The sequence below is a fragment of the Anopheles maculipalpis genome, chromosome X, assembly GCF_943734695.1.
Source record: "Anopheles maculipalpis chromosome X, idAnoMacuDA_375_x, whole genome shotgun sequence".
In the NCBI taxonomy this organism is placed as follows: domain Eukaryota; kingdom Metazoa; phylum Arthropoda; class Insecta; order Diptera; family Culicidae; genus Anopheles; species Anopheles maculipalpis.
Window position 1 is genome coordinate 6,470,974 of NC_064870.1, and position 12,952 is coordinate 6,483,925.

The window sequence follows — 12,952 nt, forward strand, 5'->3', positions numbered from 1 at the left end:
CGCACTATATTCGTACGTCAGCACGTCTATCAGCGTTGTTGTTTCTTAGGCTTATAGGGGGGGGGGGGGGGGGGGACTTTACAGTCCCATCCCAAGTATAGACACACACGCACCAGCTGATCACAAAAACCGATAAGTCAACGCTGCCGGGTGCTACAACTGTACTTGAAACTGCATAAGCACTGCACACAACATTAAATCGCAACTCTAAATGCAATGACGAACGACTTCACGCGAGCTCTATCGTGTGTGTGCCTGTCCATAGCAGACCTGTTTAGAACGACGGACTGTATACCTCTGCTAATTCCCTGCACAGAGAGTGCATGCACATGAATATCACGAGAGCTCCAGGCAACGGTAAGGACCTAAACTTTAACATCTTTTCTACAAATCTAAGAAATCTAACCCTATAAAACATAGATTAGCTCTCTTTCTCTCTCTCTCTCCTTCTCTCTCTCTATCGCTCTCGTATTTTATCTCCTTCTCGCCGTCTCTGAAGTACACAGTCGCGCTCTCACCTACTCGTATTGACCTCTGCGTGTTGCTGCAACTTGCTATCTGCATCCTCCTACTTCCTGCACCGACCAATCACTCTCGTTTTCCTTCAGGTCCCCTGCACTGTCCACCTTTCTGCAAGTTTGCTAAAGCCTCCCGTATCAAGTTTATGGCACAATTTGCAACAGTACACATTTCCTGGAAGTTGTTTTTGTTATGCACTTTTGCCTTGCGCCTGGCACTTATTGATTGCTCGATTCCCATGCTATACTTAATCATCTTAGAACCATATTAGACACCCTGTCTCCCATGCCGCAGTACCACCAACCAAAAGAGAAACATTTAATGAAACCGTTCAGGTGTGTTGAGAGTTGAGGTTTCTGCAAAAAAAAGGGACGTCTTTTCATGTCACGCACAGGCCTGATGTTTAGAAAGAAAGTGCAACGCCACCGAAAGGCTTCGGGTAGGTTTGAGGTTTTTAAAACCAAGTTGACCTTCAGCTGGGGCTGGGAGTTAAGGTTTTTTGTCGTTGTTATTGCGTTTTCCGGTGTTCTCCCCTTTAGTGCCTTCGACTTGCATTAATTCTCTATTAAAGAGCATGCTTTTAACCTCCGACTCGTATGCCAAGGGCGCAGATATGAAGAATGGCTGGTTTTTAGTAGTAGACGCTTCCTTTTTAGCGTCGGTAGGTTCTCCACTGAGTAGGAAATCTGGAGGCATACATGATGTTATTTTTAGCGTCACCACAGTGTCACCGGTTTATGTGAATGTTTTATTTATTCCACTAATCGGATAATCGATAGCGTGGCCTCTCATGGCGTTTGCACTGCACGCGGAGATAAATCTTTCCCGCTAGTGCTTGCTGCTGCTGGCGATGGGGCAGCAAACATCATCGTCAGAGTTTTTTTTTTTCTCGTGTTAAAGTCAAATGTGTCCATAAAACTCGAAAAATCGCTTATAAAAATTCAAATGCATTTTCTGACATTTTTAAAACGCTTAAGGATAACAAGGCAAGATTGCGAATCAATAACTACTAGTGCGAATGTATCTTAAACTTCAATTAAGTAATCAAATATAAACTTGATATATAATTCTGCCACATTTTATCATTTTTGGCTCCAACAATTTGCGACTCGAAAAAAAAAATAATAAGATGAGATCTAAAATATCGTTTTTCTTGTACAAAGGTCCATATTATATTTTACAGGAAGCAGCAAAGCAATATAAACGCTTGTTCTATTTGGCCTTAGTAAAACCAAATTGAAAATTATTTTTCGTAGAATTTGCGGTCCTTCCTTCTGCTGCTTGATCCACGTTATTCTTGTGTGGATGAGAAGACTACACAGAACAATTATCACACGACGGATTACTACTAGGTTCGTTCCGCACCTTTTTGAAAATAAACTATCCGTTCAATTACGAAAAAACGAACTTACCCATCACTATTTATATGGAAGCTTTGGATCTTTAAGACCTCATCCTATCATCCCCCGCAAGCGGTCCGCAGGCGCAAACCTTCGTCGAGAGTTATAGTTAAACGTTAAGCAAATATTTGCATATATTTGTAAATCCAACATCTACCAGAATACCATCTTCTTCTTGGCTTAACGACCTTCTAAGGTCACTTACTAGACTTGCCGATACCACCCGTACGTAGTTGGATAGTCAAGTCCTCACTACGTGGAGAGGACGGCCCGGATGGGATTTGAGCCCCGGACCCTGCCGTGTAAAGGCCGGCGACGCTGTCGCCTGCACCACCGGGCCACCACGCAAAGCTATCGTCAAAACTGCCTTAATAACCACTGCTAAGGGATTTTTCCATACAAATTTTGCTTTGGCAGATTTTGTCAATAGGGAGGCAAGACTCTAAAAACCTCTCCAAATAAATGCGAAAAATACTACACTTTGTTGAATATTAGACTTAGAGCGAACAAAAGCGATTCATGCTAATACAGAAAGTCCTTCGTTTTTCTACCTTTGATAGACAGAATTTGTGCTGTGCTGTTAATATGACGGTCGCAAAAACGGAAGACACATACAGGCAAGGGCAAATATTTTCTTTCCCACCAACATCGCGCACCGCGAAAAGAACAGCCATCGATTCTTCTACTCCCTTTTTAATCTTCAACAGCAACAATAAAAACACACACATAGACAAAAGTAATGTAAGTTTTTTTGCACAACGCACGCATATGTAAATGTGTGTCATAATTAATGTGTGCGGTTGTCAATTTCCAAAGAAATCAGCGATCGTTCGATTGCGTGGCTCTCGCACTCTCTCTCTCTCTCTTTCTCTCTCTCTCTCTCTCTCTCTCTCTCACTCGTGTGCTCATTTTTATCGTGCGTAAAAGGGGGTAATATGGTATTTAAAATGTAAACCACGTCATACCGTTGTGGCTGTCGTCATCAAATTTCAAGCAGCCATAGCACACAATCACACCCACTCACAGCATAAACCCGGCGCTCTTCAAAGCGCTATCGCTTCATTTTCCATCTATCCAGTGTACGTGTAAACAAGATCAAAGGGCTTGCCTTGTGTCCTGATATCTCGACTTATTAGAAGCTAGTTTCAGCCTCAAGAAAGAAGAAGCGTCAGCGAATGAATTATTGTGACACGTAACGGGTATTTTAAATTCATCAACAACTACAACTAATGAAAATAGAATAATTATAATTGTTAAAAAACCAGCTACTACACAACGCTACCCTGATATCCTTATTTTCTTACCCGGATTCTTTACAGATCTACTTTAACGTGGGCTTTATTCAACTGTATTCTCATGCCGGATCCGCTCGCGGATCACAGAAAATTAAGCCATTGGCGTGAGGTCGGGCTTCCCAGGAACAGCCGATGTGTATCGACCGCCAACCACAACCAGTTCCCCTCCCCCCACACGACACTTTCCTATGTCGGGGCACACGTACTTGAATGCATAAAACTAAAACAAACAGTACCATTCTACTGCACAAAGAGACACGTTCAAAGACGATCGGTAGAAGCCCACGACGTTTCCCCCCGATGCATAAACGGGCGGGGCGGCATCATTGCACTGTCAGCCCTTCTTCTTCAACAGTGCACTGTCGGAAGATATCGAATTACGCAGTTCTTCAGGATTAGGGTCTGAGGTTGGCACCTCCCCCCCCCCCTCCGATCCTCCCCCGCTAGAAGGGTGTGAAGCGCGCGAGTAGGTTTCTGATTGCAAACCATCCCCTCCCCTCCACCCACCAGTCATTAGTCTCACCGGGGAGCGCCGTAAAGCCTACCAACACCACCACACCATCCACAAGAGAAAAAAAAGCGAGAATCAGGGAATCAAACTGTGTTGGAGGTTCTTCCGCCCTCTGCTTTAAAGGAGTTGCGAAGAACACATCGGGTGGGTGTGAAGAATGTACTGAGCGCCCCTACGGGGTCATTATACCAGGAATTGTTTATAGAACTCGTACCGGTCGTACCCTCCCTTCTCCCGTTGGGTCACACGAACTCTCTCTCTCTCTCTCTCTCTCTCTCTCTCTCTCTCTCTCTCTCTCTCTCTCTCTCTCTGCTGAGCATAAAATGTAAACATATGCTTCTGGACGGGAGTAGGCCCCCAAAAGCCAGCCAGAAGGAAGGTGAAGGTACTACTACTAAAACGATGGTTTCTTGCTGACAAATCGATAGCAAGCATTGAACCTTTCGCTGATGGACAAATATAGCTCAACGCAAAATCAAAGCGAGAATAGCTGAATGGACACAAATGGGGTTTTGTGTACGTAACCAGTAGTCGTCGTCGAATCAGTAAGAAATGAAAGATGGTACTGGACTGGAAGTTTGAACTAAACCATACAATCTTCGGATAAGTCCGTGTAGTAGCAAATAACTACTTCTTCAGAAGTTATCGGCAAAGATCTCCTGAAGTTGAAGAGACTTATCCGAGGCTAAGGAAAACAAAAGCTTCATCTTCGTTAACCACTGGACTATATCTGGAGGTCTTGGAACGTCTATTTCTGTCTTCGCTGACCTGATTTTATCCAGAGCTGGATTCTCAGCTACTGCTCAGAAATTATTATCTTCTTCGTCTTCTTGGCTTGGCGTAGCTTCTAGGGCCTCACAAGCCATCGACTGACTTACTAATTAGACTTGCTGATACCACGTAGATGGATTATCAGTCCTCACTACGGGGGAGCCGTCCGGATGGGAGTTGAACCCTGGTCCTGCCATGTTGCGATCGGAGCCAAAAGCTCGTAGTTATTTGACGGATTGTCACAAGTCTATGATACCACGTGATCTGCAGGAGAACTTCGCTAAAGACCCATGCTTTCATCAGGACTCCCCTTGCCACGGTTCGGTGAAGGAAATTTAACCCTTTGCACTCGAGGCCTTTTTCGCTTGCACAAAATAGCAAACTGGAGACGATAACGTCCATATAAGGTCAACTTATTATAGGTACTTTTAAGGCGTTTACAAACAAACAAGCTTATACAAGTAATAAAAAAAATCCACTAGTTTATTCATCTAGATACCGAAGGACGAAAAAAATTGATGATTATTACACTCACAGTAATTAGTTTTGGTGTGATATTTTGCAAAACAATAGCCAAGGTGCATCCTAGGCTTGCTCTGGACACGTGTCACAAAAATATGTAACTTCCCGCCTTCCACCAGGCTTGCTACGGTCAGAACAAAAACTTTGCAGTCCCTTTTTGCCCCTTTTTGTACTAATGTGCAGCTTTTCATTCAGTTGAATTTCAGTGGAAGTCGCAATTGTTTGACGAGTGTCTTTAGTACTTGCAGATGGCTCAGTGGCTTTTCACTTTTAGAATTTAGAAGAGAAATTTCCATACCCTAGAAGAAAAGCTTACGCCACCAATTTGAGAGAGTTCACGCTTGAAATCGGTCAGGCGCCGCTCGAGTGCAAAGGGTTAAATTGGTAAATAATTTCAAGCACTACGGACAGGTTCGTTCTACACGAATTAACAAACAAACAAAAAATCATCTTCTTAGTCCTAATTGAGTAGCGGAATTTCAGCTTTATCCTGTCGCTGTCTAATATTGAAGAATTTCTTTGCCAAATTGGCTGTGATCGCTGCAGTTCAGCTTTTCAAATGTTTGTCTGCATTTAATTCGCTAATTTTACACTAAATTTAAAGCTTCCACACGCACGTTTAACCTATAAATCGCCATCTTGGGCAGTAAGCACTCTCCCAAACCGTGACAACTTAACCAACGCCCATCTTACAAAAAAAAAACAGGCAAAAACTGGCGTCCGTAACATAATAAATAAAAATGCGATGATTCATCGTAGCGAAGATGCTACAAATCCCAGTTTCAAACCACACCACAAACAAACAAAGCAAGCTGTTTACTCCACAGCGTAAAAAAATGGCTCCAAAAATTGGGGCTAATTCGTTGGAAACCATTTAAGGGCTATAACGATGAGAAACTGCTGGCAGGCGCCACAAATTAGCGGATCTGCGGAGTAAATGAATGCGATAGAGTGAGAGAGAGAGAGAGAGAGAAAGAGAGAGAACATGTTCAATAAGGACATCTTTTTCATGTTATGCACACACACAGCACAACCTGTTGCTGATAAAGGACAATTTGACAAAATAAAGAAGGTAACCAAAAATAAAAAAAAAACAATTTATGGCCAGAGTACGAACAAGCCACTCACTGTTATCACGCGCATCCTACTCACACACAACTACAACTCCCGAATATCCACCACAAACCAAAAAAAAAAAAACACGCACTCCAGACCGGAAGCTGTGCTCTGTTGACCCACATTTGAATTCTCCTTTGCGAGCGCTCTCTCTGTGTTACAAGAAGGGACAGTAAAGGTGATTGATCCTTCTTCTAGTCCCAGGCTGCCTAGTAATTGTTACAGAGAGGCTTTCTCTCTCGCGGATATAGCAAAATTGGTCACAAATTGGCAGGCCCCCTTCGCTCTCCTTCGCCCCTCTTACTATCTCTCTCTGTACATTCTCTTTCCGTTTTTACAGCATCCCATCGTCAGCTGCTGTAAAAAGGGCGCATGCTTCCCGGGGACGTCGCGCAAAAAGCAAAAAAGGGAGGCTCTCGCTTTTTGCCAGAACTCAATCAAGGTACGCCAGGGAACACACACTCGCGGTAGTGTTTGCTGGACCACCACGATTCCTGGATGCAGTGTGGCAGAGGGGGCTCAGAGTCACACTTTCTGGACTCTGGCAGGGAAGAACTCTGAACGAATCCACAGGTTCTTGAGAGCTCTACAACCCCTGGCGTTCTCCGGACAAGTCCGGCGAAATGTCTATGTCGTATTTTATCAGCAAAGTGTCATAGCCTACGCTTCTTCTTCTTCTTGACTTAACGACCTCTAAGACCTCATGCCGGCCATCAAAATGGCTTACTAAACTTGCTGATAAAACCACGTAATTGGATAGTTAAAGTCCTCACTACGAGGGGACGACGGTCCGGATGGGATTTGAACTCCGGTCCTGCCGTTTGAAGACCGGCGCCGCTGTTGCCTACACCACCGAGCCGCCCCAGCATAGCTAGTACACAACTCGGATATCCTGGTACATCCTGGCCTCAATAAGCTTGCTCTCTCTCTCTCCTCCTCCGCATGTAGAAATTAATAATAGAAGTAGGTTCGAAATGTAAAACAATTAAAACCTCAAACTGTTCTACCTCCAAACAAGTCAAACAAGCGAGACAAAAGACGTTCGACTTCTACCGCTTTTTGCAATCTTTTATTTCCAAAAAAAAAAAACAGAGAAGCGAAAAGAGTACCAAGGACGAAAGGATTGCCCAGTAATTAATATGACTTTGGTCCTAAACACACTGCCGCCTCTTTAAATGCCGCTGCTCAACCGGGTAACATGGGGAACTCATTAAAGTAAGAAGAAGAAAGCACAAACGCACACACACACACCCACAGGACCTCGCGGGCCAAGTACACTCGTTGCTAAGGGGAACGCACCAATTACTGAGAAACGCTTACCAATGGGGGGAGATTTGTACCAAGGCTTCTCGGCGGTTGTTGTTGAGCTTTTTTAAAGTGACTTTTTTTTTAAATCATTTAAGTGTGTTTCTTTTAGTTTATTATTAAGGGTGCCTGGGGCAAAACCGTCCTTGAATGCTATAAAAATCTTTAGTAAATTATACTTCAATGTGTTTTGCTATAATTATATGAATAAATGAACCAATAATTCTTAACGATTGTTGGGCCACTTTAGAACTTAAATCACACTTTTAGGCACCCTTTAGAGCTCACACACAAACACACATATGATATTGGTTACATATAATGTACACGTCCGAACAGTTCCAAGTTCACTCTGTTGCGCCTAAACAACGCCACGGTTGTTATATTTTATTTTCTGATGGCGAGCAGCCCAGTTGTTGATGGTCGAATAATTGATAGATGAACTGCGAGACCCCGTGTACTGCAAACGTGTCCCCCCCCCCCCCCTTCCACCCCACACATACACACACACACTGTAGTGTCATGTTCGAAAACTCCCATTAGACGATATCGCGCTCGGGTGGAGAAAGAACCCGGGCCGTTGTCATGGTGAACTGACGCAACTCTACTGCACACACCAAACACACCTACACAGCATGGTACTGACGTCATCGGGCGGGGGGCTTCAAACACACGCACTCATTCGTGCCCCGTCCACCCGGCGAGCGATTAGCTATCTTTTTTGCCTGTATTATTTTGTTCCAGGATGTGATATATCTGTTGCACATATATCATGCTGGGAAGCGGAAGAATAACATGCACAGAAAGCCTTCCTTGGCAGCTTCCCAACACACATAAAAATAATAAAAAAAAAATCCCGGCCCCATAAAGCCACTTCGGTGAGTTACTGAAGTGAGAAGTGAGCTTCACTTGTGCGTTGATGTAACACCACACAACACAGGGTGGGGGGGCGGGGGTGCTACTACTACTGCTTGCTTAGCCATTATCGCGCCCGTGTGTGTGTGTGTGTGTGTGTGTGTGCATCAAACGACAGACTGAATCACAGCTTGCTATAAAAAAAAAACGCAATCTCTCACTCGCGTCGCACACAAATAAAAATATCCATGAAACTTTATCAGTTATGCTAATTAAATCGCATTCTAAATGCGAACATTTTAATGCATCGAGAGCCGGTAGGAAGCGATGTGGAACGAGGAGGGAGGGTTATCCGATCGAACATTCGTGGCACAATGCAACACTGCTGCATGTAGCGCGCCAGCACTCTTCATTTTAGAGTATCAAATCGAACAGAAAAAATAAAATAAAAAGCATACAGAGCGCCCCCACCAAATACAGCAACGTGTTGCTTTAGGGTTCCTGCTGCATTCTGAGTGCTTTAAAAATTTGACAACATTTTATTTTTCTTTTTATGTGAGTGACCCATCTCTGATAGGTGATGCTATAAAAAAAAAGTATTAGGATAATGTGTGAGTGTGTTTATTTTTTTCTTCTACACCCTGTAGCTTTCCTCTTCGTTCAAGCACTCATTTGTTCGAGGAATCGTTAATGATGGCCTTCATTAGCCGGAGTAGAGTAGTGTAAAGGAAGTAACGTCAAAAATTATGTTTTTATTACAAACCTAAACCTAGGTGCAAATTTGGAACTAGAGCTATCCTCCAGAAAGCCCAACCAGTAACAAACTGGGCACCAATTTCCTTGCCACACACACACACGCACACACGCAAAAAAAAACAATCGATTTCGTACGCACCTCGGTACGGCACACCAAAGATATATGTTTGTTATAAGAGAGACAGGCAAAATACACTGCAACACCTCCTTACCGTTGCTTTATAGCACCCGGGGGAAAGGAAATCTTCCGCACAGAAAACCACGAAAAGGTTTGTAACCACCTAAAAACACAGACGATGAGCGCCGAATAAGGGGGGGTGCGCGGGTGTTTTGAAAATGCCCCGCGTTTGCCCTAAACACTGTTCTAACACTCGGTGTTCGCAACGCAGCCAACACACATGATGAAGCGCGGATTTCACCATACGATGCGCACCACTGCCCGATACAGACTGACGTGAGCGACCGATGGAACAGTGGACTTTTATACGCCCCACCAGCCAGTCGCTCCCGTCCCGGTTCGCACGGCTTGATAACTCCCAGCGCCACTCACGGTGAGTGCTACCGTGTCCGGCAGGGGGGCTTTCGATGCCGGTTACAACGCGACACTCATCCGACAACGAGCACAAAACCCGGATTTTTGTGAGCCTTTTCCTCCAAAACTGAAGTGTGCGGTGGTACCACCATTCCCGGGGAGCGATCCCCGGTGGATGGTGGGTCCGCCCCCCCTCCCCCTTCCCCCTCCCGTAACAAAGAGACACATCTCTCTGGGCGCACACAATGGCAACAGGAAATCGTTTCGCCGAATGACAGATATTTGGGCTGTAATTTTTGTTCTTTTTGTTTGACGAGGGAAAAAAAACCGTTCTTTTTTATTACAAAATAGTCAATGCGTTGAGCAAAGGTGAAAAAAAAAATAACTAACGGACTTTTTATTTTGGTTGTTTATCAATATAAAGGATTAAAGAAACGTTTTTATCTATTTTATTTACGCTTTTCGGTAAAAGCGTTGCAGGGGACTTTGGACAATGACCGAATGACGGAAACGACAACGGTAGCGCGGTTCATTGCGTGGCGGAGGACCGGAGTTTAAATCCCACCCGTACCCGTTTCCACGTATTGAGAGGACGGACCTTCCAACTGCGTGATACTACGAAAGTCTAGTCAAAAAAAAAAAAAGGAGAAGACTAGGAATGAAATGTTTAGCCGGATAGTGCTTCAACATACGCGCTTCAAATCTAGACTCTGTAGAATGTCTGCGTCTTCTCTAGCTACACAACCGCTTTCTTGACTAGAAGCTGGATGATCCAGACTCCGAGCTAGGGAGGATCTTTGGGACCAAAACTTCACAGATTGCGTCACATTGTTGTTGTGTAGAACAGCGTACCGCTCATTCGAGTAGTTGTCCGTCATTCGGGGAAGAGTACCAAGTCCTTTAAAATCGCCCTATAATGAGTACTGTTAATTTCAAGTTTACTCACTCTATTTTATGTATAGTAGAGGCCCCAGTGCTGCGCTATATGGAATTTATTGACACCTATGAGCAGGTATTGGAGCACTCTTCCCTCTTATGGAGGAGTTTTGGGCATGATGGTGCTTGTTACCCACTTAGAAAATTCAACTTGTTCCGGGAGAAAAATAGGAAAATTACGTTCATTTCGCGTGTTGTTACGGTCCAGATGGGATTTGAACCCCGGTCCTGCCGTTCGAAGACCGGCGCCACTGCCGCCTACACCACCGGGCCCGCCCCACTTGTAAATAGTTAGAGCGCGCATTAAATCCGTAGCCCGTAGAGGAAGGAAGTAGCCCCAGATACGCAGCAGAAAGTTCGCCGATTGTACACACAGTGTAGCAAACAGCTCCACACACACTGATATTGTTTAACATCGCCTGCATGTCAGAAGATCAACCAGCTTAGGTAATCGAATCAGATTAGATTGATACGGATCTTGTCGACGTTTACCACGCACGTTTAGACGCAAATGATTCTTCAATGACACAACACCGCACCGCACCGCGAATTTTGAAGCAATTCACCCATGCCTGGGGCTACAGGATATATGTGATCCGGCATGAGTGAGGTAAGGCCGGGGCGCGTGAGTTCCTAGTAAAGGTCTCGAGAGATCGGACACGATAAGAAGATTCTCTTATCCAGCTGCCGACATTGCAAGGACCGCCGACTACCGAGGTTACACTCCAAAAGCAGAATTCAAAATACAGGATGTAGATGGTGTTTAGGCCTTGGTTTACTATAGTAGGGTGGGTGGATGTTCTCTCCATAGACTCTGCCCTTCCTCCGTGATCTACCCCCCCCCCACCTCCCCTCCCATTTTCCTGCGGGGGAAAAAAGCATGGCGTACTGCAAAAACTGTTGGCAACAACAACAAAAAAACATCGCGAGACAAAAACAGTTCGCTGAATTGTTTGTGCTGGCCCTCGAAGGAGGCGGTTTGCTGCTGTTTTTTGGTTTTCCCCCACCTTTTCTTATCTGTTTGGGGTGTGTGTTGGATGCGCATTTTCCCTACCACGCTCTTTCAACTTGGCACACGTGAGGCTTGCGGTTTTATTGTGTGCACGACCAAACTGGGTGATTGAGGTGATGTGTGTGTGTGTTGTTTACTACCGGTGGCAGAGTAGAACAACATAATAGAATAGAAGGAACGAACCATAACATTGATGCCCCCCCCCCCCCCCCTTTCCCTTCCGTATCAGCAAACGCTGAAGATCAATCGTTAGAAAACAACTTTACAAACTGCTACAAAGTCGATCACACGGCTGCATCGTGCCTGCACACCGACCTGGACTTACAGCCGATGCTACGCAGCTATTTCGCTTCTTCTAGCCGTGCGTCCACTCCTCCTCTCACAACACACACACACAGAAAACCCAATGGCGCCAGTATCCTTAGACTTCGGCAAAGCAAACAAAATGCGGGGCACAAATTAGGGACGGTTTTTCCGACACGCTGAGGGATTTCCCCGAACGTGCCCCGAAAACACACGCATATAAATAATAAATACACACACACAGGCGCTCCCCGACGCTACGGTGGGGCCGCCCCTACCATTTTTCCATTCCCGGTGGCGGCGCTGGCGGCGACGACCAAAGGGACTTAGACGCTGATCGCAAGAAGTACCAATTAGTGAACAATAAATTTTGTTCTTTCTCTTCGAGTCTCTCTCTCTCTCTCTCTCTCTCTCTCTCTCTCTCTCTCTCTCTCTCTCTCTCTCTCTCCCTATCATTCCCTCATTTATCTTCTTCTCACCTCTTTGAGAAGAATTAGGATAACAACTACAAACAAAAAAAAGAACAAAACCGACAGCAAAAAATTGTAATGACCGAGATAACTTACCGACGGCGAATGGGAAAAAGAAACCCCCCCCCCCCCCCCAAAAAAAAAGGTCCTACGACTGGTCCAGGAAAACATGCGGGCTAAAAGACATCCTTTTTCTGCTTTTTGCTGCTCTCCATTCGCCAGAAAAACGACAACTATATTACAATAAAAAAAACAGCGAAATTTGCCTGGGGAAACAACATAACCTTTGGTAGGATTTTCCCGGAGATGGCTTTTATACCAGCTGCGCTCAATTTCACGGCCTCACAATATGGTTCAGTTAGCCCCCTCCATCCCCTCCCCCCCCCCCCCCCTTTTGCCGGTTTTTCTTTCCTTTTTCATTTAGGTTAGATTTGGGCCGGAATGGTACAATATCCTTCCTCTGTCGGCCTACTCTACGTGCTCGTTTTTCACACACCTTTCAAAGAGAGTCAGAGATTCAGAGAAGCGAGAGAAAGAAAGAGAAAGAGAGAAGGAGAGGAACGTGAGGCATCGTTTTGAGTGACTCTAGTTCTGCTCTGTGTGGGTGAAGCGAAACGGTTCGAGGTTTTTGCATTATTTTAATATATTT

At 44.9% G+C, this 12,952-nt stretch overlaps 1 protein-coding gene across 1 annotated transcript in view; it reads left to right on the forward strand.

Moving 5' to 3' along the window:
- Positions 1 to 12,952, forward strand: part of LOC126560414 (uncharacterized) — a 202,368-nt gene that overhangs the window by 121,258 nt on the left and 68,158 nt on the right. The window lies entirely within an intron of this gene.